This window comes from Lepidothrix coronata, unplaced genomic scaffold (genome assembly GCF_001604755.1).
Source record: "Lepidothrix coronata isolate B3197 unplaced genomic scaffold, Lepidothrix_coronata-1.0 Scaffold2, whole genome shotgun sequence".
Taxonomy (NCBI): Eukaryota; Metazoa; Chordata; class Aves; order Passeriformes; family Pipridae; genus Lepidothrix; species Lepidothrix coronata.
In genome coordinates, this window is record NW_016690182.1 from 1,961,835 (window position 1) to 1,967,834 (window position 6,000).

The window sequence follows — 6,000 nt, forward strand, 5'->3', positions numbered from 1 at the left end:
GCCCTACAATACTATTTAATTCCCAGCCTTCCATTCTACTACCACCTTCACTCAGCTCCATTTATCCTTTATTCACAGTGATGTTTTAACAACTTCACATGTTTAATAGCAGGTTTGTGAACAAGGCTTTGTAAGACTTTTCCTTGGAGAGATGCATCCAGCCACAGAATTATTTAGGGAAGGAAAGTCACACTTTCCTTCCACATGTGACTTGCCTGTGTCACTGACAGATACAGTAGCCTTAAACCTAAAGGCTTTAAAACATCAGTCTGCCAAAATAAAATGAGTTGTGATACACTTCATGTGTTATCCCTGTGGTGTCCTAACAATACCCATTTTTTACTGGATCATCCTTCAGACAGATGGGTTCCCTTGTGCAGCTTTATAACCACTTGCAGAAAGGCAGCAGAGGGAATGGGGAGGGAATGGGGAGGGAACAGGACACAGGTACCAGGAGCCTGGACTGCCAAGTGGATCTAAACACTGAATACCAAACCACACCTTAAGGAAAGCTCTGGCTCTGTCTTTGCTGTGGTCAGTGGTAATGCTGCTTAAATCACCAGTAGTCACCATCTTTTAAGTCACTTGTCCCTGCCCTTCTGCCATCGCCTCCATTGCACAGACACAGTTTATTTGTGTGCCTACATGAGGAACTGAATCACAAAACTGACTGTTTGGAAAAGAATGAGTCAAAAAAGAGAGCTTATTTTCCAGCTGGATCAGGACTAGTTTCCTGATCTGATAAATGTCGTGGCCTACTACACATTTGCACCTGACCAAGGGAGCGGGCGATGCAGGGGCAATAATAAGAAATCAGCAGTTGCTTAAATTGGCACTTCTGCCCAAAAACCGCCTGCTGAGTGGTAGCCATGGTGACAGGGAGGGGTACAGCGATTCTGTTCCCTGCTCGATGTGTCATTCCTCTGTCAGACAGCTCCTGTCCTCTGGAACTGCTGGAATGGCTCAGCTGCTTGTGAAGCACCTGCCCAACAACTTGCATTCAGTGTAATCAGAACAAATAAAATCTGTGCCAGTTTACTTACGGTGCCAGTAGCCTGAGGAGAAATACAGGAAGCCATAATTAAGCAGAGCATGTGGGGGTTAACATGTTTGTTATGAAAGCTGCTGTGCCTTCTTGGCATTTGTGCTCCAAACATTAAAAGAGCAAATAAAGTTCTTTTCTTACCCTGACGACTTTCATTGTGCTGATAATGTGTCACTCAGGCGTGTGTTTGATAATAACAGGCTTAAAAATGAATGGTATCTCATCCTGATGGAAGAAGTGGGATTTCACTTTTGTCCTGATCCATGCAAAGATTATTCAGCCACTTTTAAAACATAAAATTATTTACTTAAATCCATCATCATGATGGTGAATGACAGAGTCTTTGTTTTAAAAGTCTTGCAGTTGAAAACATATGCAGAGGGCGAACTGAGGTTGGAAAGAGAATGGAAAGTGAGGGGAAAGAAGAGCAAAGAAAAATTGATTTCAGCTGAACACTTCTGCGAAACCCTTGGGGTGTTCTATTTTAGTTCCAGCTTTTGCATTTATCCATTAGCATTTCATTTTGGACTTCAAGTATGTTTTGAATACATGTGGTGAAATCACTGGCAAAACTCAATTAAGAAAGTTTAAAAATAAAATTTATTTTCTTAATATTATTGTGATGCTGGCAAGTTTGAAAGTGTGGAATTACACATATTTGCTTAGGTTTATTTGTCTCACTTGGCTTATTGCATTTGATGGGAAACTCCTTCGTGACTCTACAGAGCACTGATTTAAAGAAGTTAAGTGTGCTATTTAAACTTGTCCATTTCCATGTTGCAGAACAACTGGTGATGTTATTATTAATCTTGAGAGTAGTGAAAGTTCTTATTTTCCTGTGGACAAACGAATAATCAGGATGGAAAGGATGGGAAAAATCAGGAGAATTTATTTTATTCACAAATTTATTGTTATTGAAAGAGGAAGAGACACCAGAGTTATCTAGACTGACATTTCCACAAGCAGATATTTTTCTGAGAATCCAGCCCCACATTTAATTTACATCACCACACAGGCCTGGTGAAGGTTGAGGTGCATGCAAGAGGCAGTCATGGCCCTGGGAGAACAGCCCTTTTCTCTCATCTAGCGACTGATCCCTGTTTACACATGGAACTCGCACCACACTTACTCAGCAGAATGCTAACATGCCTCTGCAGCATTCCCTCAGCAAGCAGAACAGCCCAGTGCCACAAAAAGACATGACACAGTATATATGTTCCAGCTGTTCCTGACAGTTACCACTCTGCTCCCCCCTGCAGACAAATATTTCACTCCCTCTCCATTCACAAGGACAAATTTAGCAAAGTCACGGGGGATAATTCAGCCCCTTCTCTTCCTTTCAGTAGCCTGTCCTCACCATACAAATCAGGTCTGATGAAGGAATGCACACAGATCCTCAGAGCAGCTTGATTTGTTGCTGTTGTTCAAACAATTAACTACAGAAGCGGGAGCCTGACCACGGGCACAGACATGACGACGTCTCTGCACTGTTCTGCTTGTCTGAGGGATATGTTCTGCCTGGTTCATGCTGTGCACTTGGGCACCCCCGGGCTCTCAGTGGCAGCGAGACCCAACACCTGATTCCAAGGCAGGAGCCACTGTGAAAATAAAAGAAGAAAACAGACAGTTGAACGTTGCTGTGGTTTTGCTCCAGGAAGCATATGAACTATGTGAGCTGCATGTGGGTATGGCCTTTATTGTTGTGGACAGGGCAGAATCTAATTTTACCAAAAGCACTCATGACACATAGGGAGAACTCTGTCAATCCCTTTCAGAAAACAGACCAACGCCCTCTGGCACTAACCTCCTCTGGAAAACAGCAGCAGACATCCAGCATCTCATAGGAAAGTCTCCTGTTTAGGAAAGTAACTGGTGGAAGGGCTGGAACTCTGCTGGATAGTGCATTTATTTGCAAATATAAAACTGTCTTTTTCTAAAGTGGGGGTGCCAACAAACAGGTTCACTTTGGTTCAAACCCCTGCCCTGTCTCTTTTGTTTCTCTCTTTGTCATCCACGAAAGCACAGATTAAAAATTGCATTTGTGCTACTTTTCAGCTTCTGCTTGCAGACTAGTAAACAATACATAGGTGGATAAGTTGGTCTTACACTCTACATAGGCATTGCTAGCAACCCTTTTGTGAGGATTTCCTTGTGGGGTAATTACAACAATGGCTCCTCAAGGTCAGCAAATAATCCTTGAAGTTGAGGAAGGAGATAGGGAAGCAGAAAAGATGGCTTTTTAAAAGAGCCAAAATTTCTCTTCTAATTGTCTTAATCACCTTTTGAAGCTAAGAGAAACCCACTTCATTTTTCATACATAACAATGACCAATACTCAGCTCATATGTGAGGTCTACTGATTAACTTTATATGGCAATTTGGAGGAGTTTGCCTGTGCACAGCTGATGGATCCTGGTGACATGACACAGCCAAACCTGTAACAGCCAAGAATCCAAAATAATCTCTTTGACATCAAGATTATGACATGCCTCTTCCAGGTCAGAAATAGCAAATCATTATTAAATTTTAATTTTAATCTCCTGAAAGTGAGGACTTGCTAAAACCAGTTTACTCTAGAAGTTTATAGCCTAAAGTTTGAATATGAAGTTTAAAGAAAGGTCTCAGGAAGGCCTGCAAAAACAGATGGGAAAAGAAGTTTGTAGTTTTATGTTTAAATGAAAAAATATCTACCTAGCTATTTTCAGACTCATAAATGTGGAAGACTCACCATGAAGTGCAAGATGGGTCTCAGCTTTCCTAAAATATTCCTACTGATAACAGAGAACACTCTGGAGTGATGAGAATATAAACCCGTGAAAATTAACAGAGGACACTGTCTGCCTTTGTTCTCTATATTGCCCAAAAATGCCTTACTGAGAGTTATAGGAACTCTACCTCTTACACTGTGACTTGAGAGAAATTTTCATGCAGATGGCAGAACTGTGGGTGGAAGAGAGACCTTCCCCCACTAGGCAATTGAACTACTTTGTTTAAGTATGATTGAATAGAGGCTATTACAGCAAACAGACCAGATTTCTGAACTCTGTGTGTAAAAGGTTGCCCTGTGTGAAGAATGTAAATGCAGGAAAGGAGGGATTGTTTTGATGGCAGCTGTGTGTTTGAGACTGTTACAAAAAAGGAAGAATCATTACAGGATGAGGAAGAAAGAAGGCCTAGGCAGTCAGGGAAGCAAAATAGAAAAAAAAAAAAAGAGGTAGAAAGGAGAAAGGCAGAAACGTATTCTATGTGGACTGGGATAAATTAAATCGAATTACTCTTATCTAACAGATCTTTCAGCAGAAATGGATAATATTCTGGAAAATATAACAGGTTCAGTCTAGTTTTCCACAGAGTGTAGATGCTGGCAAGTAAAAATAGACATAAAGGACAAGATTAAAAGTATTTTCACAGCAGGGTAAAGCCTGTGGCAACTGAAGTGATGGCTTGTGGCTTATGCAATGCATCTGCCATGTTTGCAAGGCCAAGGCAGACTTTATACATTTAAGCATCTTTTGTGCATTTCCTGTATTTAAAGGAAACCCTGGTGCATGATAAAAGCTTTGAAAAATAACTGTTACATTTACAAATAGTCTATGATCATCTTAGGGATAACAGTGTGAAATCAAACTCACAGGAACAGGCTTTTGCTTAAGGAAGAGATTATTTATTTTGGGCAGAGAATTTGTGAAGAAAGAGTCTCAATTATCATTAAAGAGACTTAAAGGCTGTACTGTACCAGCCTGCTCACTGGATACTCACAAATATTCAAAATTTTGTAATATTCTGTTTCTGTTATGGACAGATCATTTACAGGTTTTCAATATTGCAACATAACTGCATATGTTAGGGAGAAGAGGATGCCATTGCAGTGAGCAGCAAAATATGCTTCAGATTTATCTCAGTTGGAAAAAACTTTTGACAGATTTTGCTTTGACCTAAAATCTCTTTTAAAGTGCCTTTCACTTTCAATGAAACTAGACTTTTCTGGTCAGGGACTGTCTTGAGACAGTGCTCAAATTTTGGCAAAGTCATAGCTTATTACATCAGGAAACATTTTATGACCTCCAAAGGAATCACTCACTGGTCATTGTTAAATTTTCATGACATCATTGTTTGTGGGCAAAATCTGGAGTTCAGGACAGAACACACAGTTGTAAAACTGTTTATTAAAGCCTGGGCTATGGTAGCTTAAACTGATACAAATTAGCGTGGCTTCAATTCCACCCTTCATCTTGCCATGGATCTGTTTTGCTGCTGTATTGGCACTGGCCCCTGAGTGCGTGGGCAGTTGAGTTGTTTTGCTGTGCTGATCTGAGAAAAAAATAGTAACTTGCTTTGTTGGGATCAATTTTTGCTTTTTAGAATCTTGAACTAACCCTTTTCTCACCTGCAGAAACAAAAATAACAGTGCCAGGGGTCTGGAGCAGAGAAACATGGTGTGGTGGGAAGGTGTTTAAGTTCAAAGCTGCAAAGGGCAACTGGTGTCCATATAGGCAAGGAAAGTACCTTTGCAATATGTTCCTGATGAGGCTTGGTAAACTAACACATTCTAACACGATCACATAAACCTGGCTCATCACATCCATGAAGACATGACAGTCTTCTCACTTTCATAATTTACCAAACTGTGAGAGTTCCTGGCTCTCCCACTGCAAAAATGAACACACAGCCAAAAAAACCCCGAAAAAAACCCCCAGGAGGATACCAAGTGAAAAAAATGTCGAGGAAAAAAAAAACAACCCCGTGCTTGGGAAATACAGCCCTATTAGAAGCCTTTTCAGTACCGAAGTAAAGCTTTGGCTGCTAAAGCCTGGATTAAAAATGCAGTATTGGGATAAAGTTGTAAAAACAAAGAGTATTTGTACAGCTATCAACTCTTTGAACCAGATACAAAGGATACATTAGCTATTTTGTTATAGTTCCCAAAGCTGAATGTGGTCTTGTATTTGCAAACCC